An 18,334-nucleotide genomic window follows, 5' to 3' on the forward strand; every position below is an offset into this window, starting at 1 on the left:
TTCAAACTCTCTTCTATAAGGACTATATTTATATAAATCTATGTATATTAATATGTGGGGAAAATGTAATGTGTAAATAGGGGGAAAAGAAAGACCAAATAGAATAATCTTTCTCACACAAAGATTCACACGGGAAGGGGAGGGGAAGAAAACTCCTATAGGAAGGAGAGGAAGAGAGTTTTTACTTAAACCTTAATCTCAGGGAAATCAACCCTGAGAAGGAAGAACATCCAGATCCATTGGGATCTTGAATTCTATCTTACCCAACAAGGGTAGGGAGAAGGGAAAACCAAGGGGGGTAGAGGGGGAGGGAACATAAAAAAGGGAGGGAAAGAGAGGGGGGTGGGGGAGGGAACAAAAAGGGAGGGGCTAGAAAGGGAAATATATCAAGGGAGGAGACAAGGGGGACTGATTTAAAATAAATCACTGGATTAAAAAGTTAGAGCTGAAGAAGAAAGGTTAGAATTAGGGAAGGATATCAAAATGCCAGGGAGTCCACAAGTGACAATCATAACTTTGAATGTAAATGGGATGAACTCACCCATAAAACGTAGATGAATAGCAGAATGGATTAGAATCCAAAACCCTACCATGTGTTGTCTTCAAGAAACACACATGAGGCGGGTAGACACCCACAAGGTCAGAATTAAAGGAAGAGTAAGACCTTCTGGGCCTCAACTGACAGAAAGAAGGCAGGAGTTGTAATCATGATATCTGATAAAGCCAAAGCAAAAATAGACAGGATTAAAAGGGATAGGGAAGGCAATTACATTCTGTTAAAAGGGACTTTAGATAATGAGGAAATATCACTAATCAACATATATGCACCATATAGCACCCAAATTTCTAATGGAGAAACTAGGAGAATTGAAGGAAGAAATAGACAGTAAAACCATATTAGTGGGAGACTTGAATCAACCATTATCAAATTTAGATAAATCAAATAAAAAAAATAAATAAGAAATAGGTAAAAGAAGTGAATGAAATCTTAGAAAAATTAGAATTAATAGACATATGGAGAAAAAGGAATACACCTTCTTCTCAGCACCACATGGCACATTCACAAAGATTGACCATACACTAGGTCACAGAAACATGGCATACAAATGCAGAAAAACAGAAATAATAAATGCAGTCTTTTCAGATCACAAGGCAATAAAAATAACGATCAGTAATGGTACATGGAAAACCAAATCAAAAACTAATTTGAAATTAAACAATATGATACTCCAAAATTGTTTAGTTAGAGAAGAAATCATAGAAACAATTAATAATTTCATCGAGGAAAATGACAACAGCGAGACATCTTTTCAAACCTTTTGGGATGCAGCCAAAGCAGTAATCAGAGGTAAATTCATATCCCTGAGTGCATATATTAACACACTAGGGAGAGCAGAGATCAATCAATTGGAAATGCATATAAAAAAACTCAAAAGTGATCAAATTAAAACTCCCCAGCAGAAAACCAAACTAGAAATCCTAAAAATTAAGGGAGAAATTAATAAAATCAAAAGTGATAGAACTACTGATTTAATAAATAAGACAAGAAGCTGGTACTTTGAGAATAAGCCAAGAAGGAGTTCTACCAAATTCATTTTACGACACAAACATGGTACTGATTCCAAAGACAGGTAGGTCAAAAAAAGGAAAACAAAACTATAGACCAATATCCCTAATGAATATAGATGCAAAAATCTTAAATAGGATACTAGCAAAAAGACTCCAGCAAGTCATCACAAGAGTAATTCACTATGACCAGGTAGGATTCATACCAGAAATGCAAGGATGGATCAACATTAGGAAAATTATCCACATAATTGACCATATTACCAAGCAAACTGACAAAAACCACATGATTATCTCCATAGATGCAGAAAAAGCCTTTGATAAAATACAACACCCATTCCTATTGAAAACACTAAAAAGTATAGGGATAGAAGAACCTTTCCTAAAAATAATAAACAGTATATATCTGAAACCATCAGCAAACATCATCTGCAATGGGGATAAACTAGAAGCCTTCCCAATAATATCAGGAGTGAAACAAGGATGCCCATTATCACCTCTATTATTTGACATTGTACTAGAAACACTAGCAGTAGCACTTAGAGAAGAAAAAGAAATTGAAGGCATTAAAATAGGCAAGGAGGAGACCAAGTTATCACTCTTTGCGGATGATATGATGTTCTACTTAAAGAATCCTAGAGAATCAACTAAAAAGCTAGTGGAAATAATCCACAACTTTAGCAAAGTTGCAGGATACAAAATAAACCCGCATAAGTCATCAGCATTTCTATATATCTCCAATCCATCTCAGCAGCAAGAATTAGAAAGAGAAATTCCCTTTAAAGGACTACTTTAAAACTAGCTGTCCCAATTGGGACTCTATGGACCTTGAAGAACCTAGGAAAGTAGCAACCTATGTCTATAAGGGACATGGAAAAAGACCTGAGACTCACAATAAGTCAGTGAATGACTTAATGAAAGAAATTGAAAGAATACAGGAATAATTGAAAAATAAGGGAGAGACCATATCCTCTTTGCAGGAATCCACAGATAAATTATTAACATTCTCTTTAATATGCTCTTTCTGTGGGAAGAGGGTCCATGCAATGATGGTCTGTAGGAGCTGGATATGGGAAAAAAGAAATAATAACAACTTTAGGAATAATAAGTATAGGAACCGTAATGCCAATCAAAATAATGATAATGCTCCAAATGCGGAAAATAATACAATGCCCAACAACAATATATAAAAAATGGAGCTCGACCACACTACACTCAGGGTGGATACCCCCAACAGCATGGAGGATCCCAAAAAACTGCCCAAGCATCTTTTTGAAGGTGTGAAGGTGGGGTGAGGGCCTTGAAATCAAAGAATGAAACCGTTGATTTTCCATACCCTGATATTTTAATGCCAATAATCCCTCTACATCTCCCCCCGCAAATAGTAAGGAACCTCATGTCACTTTAAAGGTGGGAAATTCATACTATGATTGTTTTTTGGACACTGGAGCATCTAGGTCAGTTTTGGTAACAAACCATATGGAAAATGTGACTCTATTGGCTCCCTAAATGTAGTAAGTGTATCAGGAACACCATTAAAGTTCTCAAAACTTTCTCCTCACATGGTATGTGTTGGACCCCTAACTGTTGAACATTCTTTTCTTTTAATGCCTGAATCTCCCAGAAACATGCTGGGGAGAGATTTACTATGCAAATTACAAGCCACAATAATGTACACCCCAGATGGCTCTATGACCTTAGAAGTGTCCGAGGAATCCTTAAATTTACTCCCTGTACTTCTCTCAGAGAGCCAGGAGGCAAAAGAGTCTCTGACCTTTGAAATACCTACAGATATACTGGAGTCTCTTTGGGCCACATCTTCTACTGATGTAGGCTTACTTAAATCAGCTGTTCCTGTGCAAATAAAAACTAAATCAATCCCACCTCCTTCCATTCCTCAGTATCCTCTCTCAAAGGAGGCAACAGAGGGCATTACCCCAATAATAAACTCATTAATTGACCAGGGAATAATAATCCCTTGTAAATCTGAATACAACATGCCCATCCTGCCCATTAAAAAACCAAAAAGGGGGCCTGATGGTAAACACCTCTATAGATTCGTACGGGATTTGAGGGCTGTGAACAAACATGTTATAAAGAGACACTCTGTAGTTTCCAACATTAATACTGTTATTTCCGCTATTCCTAGCACAGCTACATACTTTACAGTAGTGGAATTGTGCTCAGCCTTTTTTTCCATACTCATACATGAGAACTCCAGGCATATTTTTGCTTTCACCTGGAAGGGTTCCCATTATTTGTGGAGTCGTCTACCACAATGCTATGTAGAAAGCTCAAGCTTATTTGCATAAATTTTGAGCCACGATAAAGATAATATAAATTTTTAAAATGGCAAATTAATCAAATATGTAGATGATCTACTCTTGGCTTCCACAGATGTAGAGGCATGTCAGGAAGATAGTAAACACCTTCTTTTGGAATTGCACAAAAGAGGGCATAATATCACGAAGGATAAAGTTCTGTGGTGTCTCCTCAAAGTAGAATATTTGGGGTTCATTCTGACAGCTGGTGCCCATTCTATTTCTCCCAAGCAAATTGAAAATATTCAAAAATTGAGTGCTTCTACCACTATGAAACAGTTAAGAGCAATGCTGGGAGCAACAGGATTTTGCAGACAATAGATCCCTTGCTATGGGGAAATTACCAAGCCCCTTATAGCACTAACAAGAGATTCAGTCCCTGAACCACTTAAACTAGAGCCAGAATACCTGTCAGCTCTGTCAGACCTAAAACAGGCTATCCTGTCTGCCCCTGCTCTAGGCATCCCAGACTACAACAAGCCTTTTACTTTGTATGTACATGAGTTAAGAGGAGTGGCTTCAGGTGTTTTAACTCAGACTTTTGGACCTTCTCAGTGCCCAGATGCTTATTATTCAGCCCAGCTGGACTAGCTTCAGGAGCACCACCATGTCTTAGAGGCATGGCTGTTACAGCTTTACTAGTGACAAAAACTGTTGATCTAGTATTAGGATTCCCATTAACAATTATGTGCCCACATGAGGTAGAAGCATTGTTGCTAAGACAGAGAACACGGACATTTTCTGAACAGCGAATTACAAGGTACAAAATAACCTTGTTAAACAATGAAAATATTACTCTAAAAAGCTGTACAACCCTTAACCCTGACACCTTGCTTCCAGATTTACCAATTTCAGGAGAACCATTACACAGTTGTGAAACACTAGTGTCTATGGCAGAAAAGCCTCGAGATGACCTCTTGGACACTCCATTAAACAACTCAGACCTGGCCTTATTTACTGATGGTTCTTTTATGAGGGATGGCATACGCTACACTGGAGCTGCTGTAGGCACAGAATTTGTCACTGAGTGGTCTGCTTCACTACCCTCTAACATTAGCACGCAAGGGGCAGGACTCATAGCTCTAAAACATGCCTGTATAATTGCCAAGGATAAAAAGGCAACAATTTATATGGATTCTAGATATGCTTTTGGCATTTGTCACTCAGTCGGGATGTTATGACTCCAGAGAGGATTTTTAACCTCAGCTGGAAAATCCATAGCAAATGCAGAAATTATTAATGAAGTTCTTTCTGCTCTCCAGCTGCCTGAAGCTCTAGGTGTAGTTCATTGCTCTGCCCATACAGGTGGCACTGACTCTGTTTCTAAGGGAAATGACCGAGCAGATGCTGCCGCAAAGCTAGCAGCCATAGAAGGGCCTGAATTACTTTTAACATTAATAACCACTGATGACTTAAATTTATCACTTTCCTATAACAAAAGGAAGTGGAAAAATGGAAACAAAAATTCAAAGCAAAACAGATTAAAGGAGTATAGGTGTCATCTGAAAGAAAACCCCTGCTCTCTAGAAGTTTCTATCACCAAATTTGCCAATCCCTTCATAAAAATGGCCACTTTGGTACCCAGGGCATGGTGGACTCTGTTAGGAGAGTATGGATAGCCTCTGGTATAACTACCATAGCCTCTAAAGTGTGTTCAGCCTGCTCTAACTCCTAGACATATAACCAACACACCTTTCTTGGAAAAGCCTTTGGTGGGCATCCTCTGGCTTACACACCTTTTGAATACCTACAGATAGATTTTGTAACAGTGCCGATGGCTGGACAATATAAATTTTGTCTAGTCATAGTAGACCAACTGACCAGAAGCATTTCCTACAGTCTGAGCTACAGCGGCTTTTGTTGCTAAGGTGCTTTTAAAAGACATTATTCATTGCTTTGGCCTGCCAGCACATATTGATTCCGAAAGAGGAAGTCATTTTACTGATTCTGTTCTAAATCAGATATATTCTTGCTTGGGGATAACTCCCAAATTCCATGTTCCATATCATCCCCAGAGCTCAGGCCAAGTTGAAAGGATGAATAAAGAACTTAAAAGTATGATTGGCAAATTATGCACCGAGACCCATTTAAAATGACCTGAAATTCTCCCTCTGGCCCTATTTTATCTTAGAAGCCGGTCTATAGGAGAACTACACATCTCACCATTTGAGATGCTTTTTGGACATTCACCTATACAGGCTAAGCCTTTCTCCCCGGCATACACATCGCTATTAGGGGGAGATACTGCTTTTGCTTCCTATATACAGGAATTACAGCACAAACTGCGTGAACTACATGAATCCGGAGCTGCAGTACAAGCCGGACCGCTAGACTTCTCACTTCATGACCTGAACCCAGGAGACAATGTATATATAATGAACTTCCAGCATATGGGAGCAACTCAACCTTCCTGGGAAGGATCATTCCAAATATTGTTAAATACTCCAACATCTATAAAGGTTGGAGAGAAGGACTCTTGGATTCATTGCTCACATGTAAAGAGAGCATCTTCTATTGAGACTGATTGACTTTATCTTATACATGCATTGGAGATAATTACCCATTGACAAGTAGAACTGTTTTTTTTAACACATTGAATTCCTGAATTTATTTTTTCCCCTTTTCTCTTTTTCCTTATTTTTTTCTTTTATTAAAATATTTTATTTTTCCCTTTTCTCATTTTTATGTACTCAAGGTATATACAATCAATATTAATTTTTATTCTACAATAATATAAGTTTAAATATATATATATATATATACTTGCTATATTATTAATACATACCCAAACAGCTTTAGACTGTGGAAACCTGCCATTTATTGATAATTGTTATGGGACTGTGATTAATGTTTGTATCTGATTCTAGGAAATGGGATCAAAAAGGAGCACAGAGATAACCTGAATAGTGCCAAAGAGCTCACAGTCCAACAAAGAAAAAACCAATCCAGGTAGGATTGATGCACTTCTAAACCAATACTAAGGACTTGAACTGAGTGTGAGACTCGAGGTTGCAATGCTTGACATTTGTTAAGATGTAGGCCTTCCTTGTATCCACACTCTTCGTGAAAATACTTACTGATAAGTACCAAAGGTTGGCTATCATCCTGGCTCCCTCTATCCCTGACAATGAAGGTAAAATCAGACCAGGGAATGATGCTTCCCTATCAAAATAGAAATCTGGTCCTATTTTTCTCTCCTATAGCATGGCAACTTCCTGTAGCTTTGGCTGCAAATAGGTAAGTGAAATATTATTGCGTTCTGTCCTACAGACTTGTGGGATTAGAAATTACTTAACTGGACCCTAATACAGAGGCCTGTGAAAAATTTATTCTTGCTTTCTCAAAGTTTTTTATACATAGATTTTTGATATTTTGATATTGATTTTGAATTCTTCTTAAAATATATATATATATATATATATATATATATATATATATATAAAGGGTTTAATTTTTCTTTCTTTTTTCTCTTCTTTTGTTTTTGTTTTTGTTTTTTGTTTTTGTTTTCATTTTTATCTTTTTAAAAACTAACTCACACACCCCCATAACTAAACTAAACATCCTCAGCTGGACTGGGTGTTTTTTCAACACTTTCTTCAGGGGAGATTGCATTTTCATAATATCCAAGATTTAAATTTTGTTCAAGATAGATCTTCAGAGAAGAACCTTGGTAACTAACTGAATCCAGAGAATGAACTGTTTGCAGAAAGATATCTAAACCCTTACACTACAGGAAGATCCTGAATGAGCCTTGGGGTGCAGTTGATTGAACCGAAAGTTGATTGAACATTTATTTTTTAATGTACACTCTTATGCCAAAGAGGACTGCTCCCTAATTGGATTCTGTTAATTTGCCCAGCAAAACATTGGTTTTGCTGTCTGTGAATCTTAAAACTTCTCAGACTCTACCTTAGAACATTTGGTTAAGGCTATTCCCCATTTAAACAATGGAAGTACTTCATCAGGAATGTATTGGGAATTTAACATTACTCCACCCATAAAGATAAAGTTGTAAATTCCTGATGGAACAATGAAAAAGTCCCTAACTCATACTTATAGTAAAGCTAGAACCTTAAGCTAGGCCTATTTTTAGATCTAATATAAAAGGTTACTAAGTACCTATAAAGGTTAAATTAGTACCTAAAAGGTCAAACAACTTAGAAAAGGCAAGCTTAACAAAAGAGGTGTGAAGTTTTAGTCTACTCAGAGAAGGTGATAACAAAAAAAGATATGAATTAAGAATGGTCAGTCCTGTGGAAAGCATCTACTGTGATTGGTAGATGTGAAAATTTAGGGGAGGTAACATAGTAGAAAATTCCCTTTAAAAGGAAGTCAGGAGCTCAGAGCTGGGGCCTCTGAACTTAGTTGAGTTTGTAAGCTGAATTGGAGGGTCTCTCTGAACACTAGAGTTTGCTTGGGACAAAATCTTGTGGTGAGTGAATAAAAGACTGACTTAGTTTTCTCTCTTAAAGAGAAAGGCCTAGGCCATTTGGTCTAATCCCAAGCCTTTTCCTACTATTCTTCTTACTCGGCCTCTCTCCCTTCCCTTAATTCCTTCATTCGTATTAATTAAAATCTCCATAAAACCCAGCTGACTTGGGTATTTCATATTTTGGAATTTTCCCCATGGCAACCACTTATTTTTTATTTAAAATCAAGACACTAAAAATTATATTTATAGTTTTGGCAATTTATGTCTTGAAACCCACATTTTCACAGTCACATGTCTCTCTCTCTCTCCTCTATTTCCCCTTGTCTACAACTATTGTAGTTTTCCTCTTAGAGGGTAAATTTTTGTATACACTTGCTGTTAGAATTTTTTGGGGTGCAGGATGCTTATGTTTAGTGATCAGTTGGGGAGACTAGTCCCCCAATCATCATCAGGGGGGATTGTGATTTTTAAATTTTCTCCATCTTGCTTGGTCTAGCACCCAAGAATGTGCACACCCACACTACATGGGCATGTGCTAGCTAATGACAAATCAGAAACAACTGACTGCCCCCCTGGAGCTGCCCTAAGCCAAGCTTGAGCCATCATTGGTAGGTGTGAGGCACAGGAAGTGAGGTAGAGAACATCCTCTGGAGTTCCCTCACTTCCTGTGGACTGGGCTAGAGGTAGTTCAATCCTGGAACTCAAGTGGGGAGGAGGTCTGCAGGCAGCTTTCCTTCAGATCAGTCACATGAGTGAAAGGACTGATTCCCTTCCCTGCCTTGGCCCTCCAAGGCCTAAAACTCCCTCTCGTTCAGCCAGAAGGTTGAGTTAACCTCTTTCCTTCTCTCCCTCTTCCCTTCTCTCCCTCTTTTTTTCCCCCTCTAATAATTTCTTACTCCTGTTATAATTAAATTACCATAAAACTCCATTCTGACTTGACTGTTTCATTTAGGATTTTCATAAGTGAAATCCTTGGCGACCAATAATTAATATAATCAGTCTTTAAAAGTAATTTCTAATATTACAGGTGGCACCTGCTATTGCCTAGGTTTAGTGGTAAGTTTTCCTTCATACCATACTGGAGGAAGCTGAGTAGCCTAGTTCAGGCGAGGCATCTTTACTGAGATCTATTGGAGTTTAGGCTGATTCTTTCTTCTTTACCTTCCAAACACTATCCTCTTAAAAAGCCACTAATCTTCTTCAGGGACCTCGTGGCAGAGGACTTTGAACTCCCCCTGGCACAGGCTAGGAGGGAGAAATTCTATACCTTTTCCCTCTCCCTTCTCCTTAATTCCTTCCCTCTATATTAATTAAACCACCATAACTTGGGTATTTTATTTGGGATATTCCCTGGTGACTAAAAATAATTTAGATTAGGTCACAACTCTAAAATTATCCTTACATTTCCTCACTAGGTCAGGCTGACCCCAACAATGTAGGTCTTTCCAGTTCTTATAGAAATCAAGTACTTCATCATTACTTATAGTACAATAGTATTCCACCATCATCATATAACACAATTTATTCAGCCATTCCCCAGTTGAGAGACACCCCCTAATTTTCAAACTTTTTGTCACCACAAAAAGCACAGATAGAAATATTTTTATACAAATATAACCTTTCCAATTTTTAAAAAATCTCTTTGAGATACAAATCTAGTATTGATACAACTCCATCAGTAATGCATCAGTGTCCCAATTTTGCCACATCCTCTCCAACATTTATTATTTTCCTTTACTGTCATATTGGCCAATATGATAGGATTAAGGTGGTACCTTAGAGTTATTTTGATTTACATTTCTCTAATCAGGAGAGATTTAGAACATTTTTTCATATGATTACTGGTAGTTTAAAAGGGAGGTTTGTGACATTAAAATAAAGGTTCTCTCCACTGATTTTGATGATATATCAGTGCAGTTTCTTAAGGAGTTCCAGAGAAGAATCTGAATGAGAGAGTTGAGGCCTGAATAGGCTAGTACCTACTCTCCTCTCACCTCCCCTGAGGGAGGCTGATGTCAATTGCTACCCTGATATATATTGAGGTTCCCTGAGGGAAAGGGGTGGTGGAGAGTTGATGACAGGATTCTCCTACTAAATAAACCCAAGGACAACCTCAGTTTCTCTGGCACAGAGAGGATTTGCAGACAAGCCTTTGTGGAGGCTTTGCCTCAGTGAGGGATGGTCTTAGTGCCTCTCTGTTGAACTTGATTCAGATATCTCCTCGAGTATAATCCAAGAAGCTGGATCAATCTGACTATGGTTTGTGAAGTTTAATAATGGTACAGTAGGCAAATTGGGAGATGGAAAGTAGGGATTGGTTTCCCTTATGTTTTCCTAGAACGGTCTCTCACCTGGGCAGTGTAATTTCATGGACCCAGGTTTCTCCATCTTGTACTTCAACTAAATAACCCCACAATCACACACACACACACACATATGTTATATATATGACCTGAAGAATCTATAAATAGATAGGTGCAAGAGGGCTGGAAGGGAAAGGGAGCTGGGCTCTCTACAGGAACAGGATTTTCTTTTGTGGCTCTCTGAGATCTCAGCTCAAAAAGCCAAGAATTCCATAGAGATTCTTCTCAGGTCAGTCTTTCTTTCTCAGCATGCCTCACTCTCCAACCGACATTTCTGCCACTTACCCCTGATGCAGATCCCATAATCATCTCATGCGCTCATTATTACAGTAGTTTTACTTTCTTCATCTAAAAGCTGCCTTTTCATATCTTGTGACCATTTGTCAAATGGGGAATGATTTGATTTCTTATAAATTTGACTAAATTCTTTCTATAGTTGAGAAATTGTCAGAGAATTTTGTTTAAAAAAATCTCCCAATTTGTTGCTTCCCTTCTTGTCTTGGCTGCATTGATTTTATTTAGACAAAATCTTTTTAATTTAATATAATAAAAATTATTCATTTTGCATCTTATGATGTTACTATTTCTTTCTTGTTCTTAAATTCTTTCCTTCCCCATAGATTTGACAGATATACTGCTCCATGTTCATCTAATTTACGTATAATACCACTCTTTATGTTTAAATCATATACCCATTTTGAACTTGTCTTGGCATAGGGTGTGCTATATTGATCTAAACCTAATTTTTTTCTATACTGTTTTCTAGTTTTCCCTGCAGTTTTTGTCAAGTTGTAGGTTCTTATCCCCCAAATTTGGATCTTTGTATTTATCAAAAACAAGATTGCTGGGGTCATTTAACCCCAGTCTATCTCTTAGCCAGTATCAGATTGTTTTGATCAGTGCTTTATAATAGAGTTTAAGATCTGGTCCTGCTATTCCATCATCCATCACATTTTATTTCACTAATTCCCTTGATATTTTTGATTTTTTGTTCTTCCATATGAATTTTGTTATTATTTTTTCTTATTCTCTAAAATTGTTTTTTGGTAGTTTGATAGATATGATACTGAATGGATAAATTAGGTAGGATTGTCATTTTTATTATATTAGCTTGTTCTACCCATGAGCAATTAATGTTTTCCCAGTTGTTTAGATCTGGTTTTATTTGTGTGAAAAGTGTTTTTCTTTGTGCTTATACAATTCCTATGTTTGTCTGGTCAGATAGATTCCCAAATATTTTGTATTGTCTATAATGATTTTAGAGGAAGTTTCTCTTTCTAATTCTTGCTGCTGATTTTTGTTGGAAATGTATAGATATGCTGATGACTTATGTTGGTTTATTTTGTATCCTGCAACTTTGCTATAGCTGTTATTTGCACTAGCTTTTTAGTTGATTTTCTAGTATCCTTTAAGTATACCATCATATCATCTGTAAGAGTGATAGTTTAGTTTCATCATTGCCTACTTTAATTCCTTCAATTTTTCTTCTTTAATTGTTAAAGCTAGTATTTCTAGTACAATATTAAATAATGGTGGTGATAATGGGCATCCCTGCTTTACTCCTGATCTTATTGGTAAGGCTTCTAACTTGTCCCCATTGCAGATTATACTTGCTGATGGTGTTAAATATATACTGTTTATTATTTTGAGGAATGGCCCTTATATTCCTATACTTTCTAGTGTTTTCAATAGGAATGAGTGTGATAATTTACCAAAGGCTTTTTCTGCATTTATTGAGATAATCATGTGATTTTTGTTGGTTTTATTATTGATATGGCCAATTATGTGGACCTTTTTCCTAATATATTAAACTATCCTTGCATTCCTGATATAAATCCCACCTGATCATAGTGGATAATCCTTGTGATCACTTGTTGGAGTCTTTTTGCTAGTATTGTATTTAAGATTTTTGCCTCTATTCATTAAGGAGATTGGTCTGTAGTTTTATTCCTCTGTTTTTGGTTTTCTTGACTTTGGAATCAGTACTATATTTGTGTCATAAAAAGAATTACCAGACTCCTTCTTTATTTATTTTGTCAAATAGTTTGCCCATTATTGAGATTAATTGTTCTTTAAATGTTTGATAGACTTTGCTTGTGAATTTATCTGGCCCTGCGGATTTTTTTCCTGGGGAAATTCCATGATGGTTTGTTCAATTTCTTTTTCTGAGATGGGATTATTTAAGTATTCCATCTCCTCTTTTGTTAATCTAGGCAATTTATATTTTTGTAAATATTCATCCATTTCACCTAGATTGTCATATTTGTTGTCATATAATTGGGCAAAATCAGCTTCTAACAATTACCTTAATTTCCTCTTCATTAGAGGTGTAATTCCCTTTTTCATTTTTGATACTGATAATTTGATTTTTTTCTAGATATAATTAGACTAACCAATACTTTATCTATTTTGTTTTTTCAAAAAATCATTTCCTAGTCTTATTTATTAGTTCAGTAGTTCTTTTAATTTGAATTTTATTACTTTATCTTTTGATTTTTAGGATTTCCAATTTGATCTTTATCTGGGGATTTTAAATTTGTTCTTTTCCTGTTCTTTTTAGTTGCATGTCCAAGTGATTGATCTCTTTCTCTATTTTGTTAATATAGGCACTCAGGGATATAAATTTCCCCCTGAGTACTGCTTTGGCTGTATCTCATAAATTTTGATATGCCAATCTCTTCAATGAAATCAGTAATTGTTTCTATGTTTTGTTCTTTAACCCACCAGTTTTGAAGAATTAGATTATTTAGTTTCCAATTAATTTTTAATTTGCCTTTCCATGTACCTTTCCTAATTATATCTTTTTATTGTATTGTGATCTGAAAAAAGTTGCACTTATTATTTATGCTTTTCTGTATTTGTTTGTGATGTTTTTATACTCTATTACATGGTCAACATTTGTATATATACCACGTACTACTGAAAAGTAGGTACATTCATTTTTATCTATATTTAATTTTCTTCAGATATCCATTAACTCTAATTTTTCTAAAATTTCATTCAATTCCTTTACTTCTTATTTATTTTTTGGTTTACTATCTATTTCTTCCTTAAGCTCTTTTAGTTTCTCCTTTAAAAATCTGGATGATATATCATTTGGTATATATGTTTAGTATTTATATTACTTCATTGTTTATAGAACCTTTTAGCAACATGTAATTTCCTTCCTTATCTCTTTTAATCAGATCTATTTTTGTTTTAGCTTTGTCTGAGATCATGATTGCTATTCCTGCTTTTTTAAACTTTAGATGATAAATTCTACTCCAGCCTTTTACCTTTACTCTTTGTGTGTCACCCTGCCTCATATGTATTTCTTATAGTAGTACATATAGTACATATAGTAGGATTCTGGTTTTTAATCCACTCTGCTATCCACTTCCTTCCAATTAGCCTCCCTTCCCCTCTTGTCTTATTCCCCTTTTACTTCTCTGTATGCTAAGATATAGCTCTATGCTCCAGTGAGTATGATTGTTATTCCCTCTCTGAGCCAGTTACAATGAGAGTAAATTTAAGCATTGCCCATCACCACCCTCATCTCCCCTTCACTGTAATAATTTTTCATGCATCTTTATGTTATATAATGTACCCCATTCCATCTCTTCCTTCTCTTTTCTCCCATTGTAATCCTCTTTTTACCCCTTGATTTTTTTGCATATCATATCATCATAATCAGCTTATTTGCTCACCCTCTGTCTAAGTATATTCCTTCTATTTGCTCTACTACAATGAATAATGTTTAAGAATTACAGATATCCTCTTTCCAAGTAGGAATATATACAGTTTGACCTTATTAAGTTCCTTAAATTTTCTCTTTCTTATTTACTTTTCCAAGGTTCTCTTGGATCTCATGTTTGAACTTCAAATTTTTGTTTAGGTCTGGTTTCTTCCTCAGGTATTCTTGGAAATTTTCTATCTTATTGAATCACTATTTCCCCCTCTCAAAGAATATATTCAGTTTTGCTGGACAGGTGACTTTAGATTGTAAAGCTAGATCTTTTGCTTTCCTGAAAATTATATTCCATGCTTTCCAGTCCTTTAATGTGGAAGCTGCTAAGTCCTATGTGATCCTGATTGTAGCTCCAAGGTATTTAAATTGTTTCTTTCTGGCTACTTGCAGTATTTTATCTTTGGCTTGGGTGCTCTTGAATTTATTATATTCCTGGAGGTTTGAGGATTTATTTCTGGAGGTGATTTGTGGATTCTCTCAAATTCAATTTTATTTTCTTGTTCAAGAATATCTGGGTAGTTTTCTTTATTAATTTCTTGTATTATGATGTACAAGCTTCTTTCTTTCTTTCTTTCTTTCTTTCTTTCTTTCTTTCTTTCTTTCTTTCTTTCTTTCTTTCTTTCTTTCTTTCTTTCTTTCTTTCTTTCTTTCTTTCATGGCTTTCAGATAGTCCTGTAGGAATATAGTTAAGGATAGTCTAGTTTTCTAGGGTTAGTGGAAATAAGGGAATTTTAAGATAATCCCTGAGAAAGGGTTCTGGGGAGCAAGGAATTGTGGGAATCTAAAACTGAAAAATAACTGAACTTTACTTCCTTCTTGGATTTTATCTGAGCAGGGAGTAGGTTTTATCTCTGCCTACAATTCCAAGCTAAATGAGGAGTTTTGCTCTAAGAGATTCTCCCTGGACAGTCATGATTTTTGTGGAGAAAATCTTTGGCATCCAGGTAGGGGGTTTACTTGAAGAAAGCTAATTTCCCTGAGTCCAGTTATCATCTGGCAGTGATCCATCTTCCAAGATTCCTATTGGCTAAGGTAATTCAAAGCTTTTCACCTATAACTTTGAGTTACATAGTACAGCAGTCAAATTCAGTTTTTCACTTTCTTTCTTTATTAATTAATGGTGGGAAGATTAGGATTAAGTCAGATAGCCTAGAAAAGGGTTTAGATAGCATAAGGAGGTATAGGTAGGACCTAAAGAAGATCAGAAGGCTCTTTTTTTTTAAACCCTTACTTTCCATCTTGGAATCAATTGATTCCAAGGCAGAAGAGTGGTAGGGGCTAGGCAATGGGGGTTAAGTGACTTGCCCAGGGTCACCAGAAGGCTCTTCTTAAGCAGGAGACTTAGGAGTTGGGTGGAGGTAGCTTGAAGAGTGTCAGGGTCATACCTACAATTTTCCCTTATCTCTATTTGTTAAAATAAACTTTGTTTCATAACCAAAGGGTTTGGTGCTTAATTGACCCTATGGGATTCCTAGGTGGGTTAAAACGTCTTATATTCCTCTAGAATACTTCCACATTACATTCCAATAATTCTTAAATTGTCTCTCCTGGATCTATTTTCTAAGTCAGTTGTTTTTTCAATGACATAGTTCATGTTTTCATTTTTTATTCTTTTGATTTTGTTTTATTGTGTCCTGATGTCTCATGAAATTATTAGCTTCTAGTTGTTCAATTTCAATTTTTAAAGAATGATTTTCCTCCATCAGCTTTTGAGCCTCCTTTTTCATTTAGCCCATTTCTTCTTGCATTGCTTTCATTTCTCTTCCCCATTTTTCCTCTGCCTCTCTTAATTGCTTTTTGAAGTCCTTTTTGAGCTTCTCTAGAATCTGTGTCAAATTCATATTTTTCCTTTGGACTTTGTGTGTGTCAGCTTTGTTTTCACTATTCCCTTTTATATCTGTGTCTTGCTCTTTGTCTCCATAAAAATTCTATAGTTAGGTGCTTTTTTGTTGTCTGCTCATTTTTCCAAACTTTTTGCAGATCAGCTCTATTCTCTGGGAGATTAGGGTACCCTCTTGAGCTTAAGTCTTTCCTTGATGCTACCCTTAGTTTTATTTCTGGGCTTCTGCCAGTTTCAGTTCTTCTAAGATGGTATGTGTAATGAGGAAAAGGAAAGACAAGCTTTGAAAATGGAGAGAAGATGTAAGAGTTTGCAAAGAGGACTTGCTGCACACCATGGAACTGTAAGGACCTTATTCTAGAGTGTGGGGAAGATATAAGAGAGACACACTAGGACAGCTTGGGGCTGTTGGTCCCTGTCCTTGGGGAACTTGGAATGGTAACTTCCTGTGGCTTGGTGCTGTCTGAGTCAAGTGGGAGTTTTGCCTATCTGTTCCCTGTGGAGCCAGAGGTTTTTGTCCTGCTATCCTGGTATGCTGGTTTGAGATCCTATCAACTCTGTCTCCAAATTTATCATCTACCTGCTGTCCTGAGTCCTGAGCTTATTTCCTGACATCTGTGAAGAGAACTGCCAGAAACTCAGTAAAAACAGTCTGTGGGAAAGGCCTGAAGCCATCTTGATTCCAGGTCTAAGAGGTTTGAACTCATCAAGAGTTCAAAGCTATCAATTTGATGAACTATAAACTTGTCCAAACAATATTTTGGAGGACTAGTTAGGTCAGATATATACTTTTTTTTTTTAATAGACAGAGAGTATAGAAATAGGCAGCCAGAAGACTTTGAAGATGGCTTCTTGTGAGACCCTTAGGAAAGGCGGGAGGGGTATCCAGATTACATAGCATAGGGATTCCTTTGTTCCTAGTCCTCCCATCCTCCTTCATTTTAATAATAATAAAACCTATCTTTGATGTTTTAAATCTATTGTCTAAGAGTCAGAGAGTGTTTGGGCCTATAAGCTGCCTGTTGGGTCTACCCTCTCAGTGGTGTATCCAACCTTGATACATCACTTATGCAAACCTTATCATCAACATTATTCACCTATTTCATATGATAATCTGAAGGCTGAGAGCTCTGGGAGCCACCTCCTACTGCTGATTCATTTAACCCCTGAGACTGCTGATGGCTGAAATTCTCTCCTCAGACTTGGGTGTAGGCTTTTAATTTCACTGTGGGAATGATCAGGTCAGGCACAGCTCAAATTCTAGCCTCAGGCTTGGGTGAAGCTTTTGGTCTCATTTTGGGCTTGATCAGGTCATGCACATAGCAGACTGCCTTTGATGAGAGGCTCTGGGGGCCCAGTTTTGGATCTACCAATCACCCCAAACTGGGATTTATGTTTTCACTATAAGCCCTGGCTGGGACTCCTGGCCTTGCTCTGGGCCCACACAAATCAGGCTGCTTCAGCATAGACTATCCTAGGCTGGAATTCCAGACCTCACTGCAGTTTTGTTTGGAACCTCAAGGGGTATGCATTGGCTTGGGCCTCTATCTGCCCAGGTAGGGTCTCAGGGTCTGGATATTGCCTTGGGCTCAGGTTCAGAACCTGGCACAGCAGATGTAGGGTGGCACCGGTGTGGTTTACTCGTGGCTTGCTCCTCACTCCTTGCTGTAGTCTCCTGTTGGCTGTGCTACCTTCCTACCCCAGTGCCCCAGATGTTCTCTGCCTACCTTTTAGGTTTTTCTCTTCTTGAAAGTTGTTTTACTGTCTCTTTGTTGGTTCTTTCATTCCTGCATTCATTTTATAGCATTATTTAAGATTCTTAATGTTGCTTTTAAAGGAATATTTTTATTCTAGGAGGTATGCATGTTTTCTGTTTTTGACTACTTCTATTTTTTAAGATGTTATTTTCTACAATATTTTTTGTGCCTTTTTTACAAAGCTATTAATTCTTTTTACATTTCTTGCATTGCTCTCATTTCTTTTCTCAGTTTTCATTCTACCACATGGAATTAATTTTTAAAAACATTCTTTAGATCTTTCAGGAATTATTATTGGGCTTATGTCCAATTTTCATTTTTTTTTGAG

Source organism: Monodelphis domestica, chromosome 2 (genome assembly GCF_027887165.1).
Source record: "Monodelphis domestica isolate mMonDom1 chromosome 2, mMonDom1.pri, whole genome shotgun sequence".
Lineage (NCBI taxonomy): Eukaryota > Metazoa > Chordata > Mammalia > Didelphimorphia > Didelphidae > Monodelphis > Monodelphis domestica.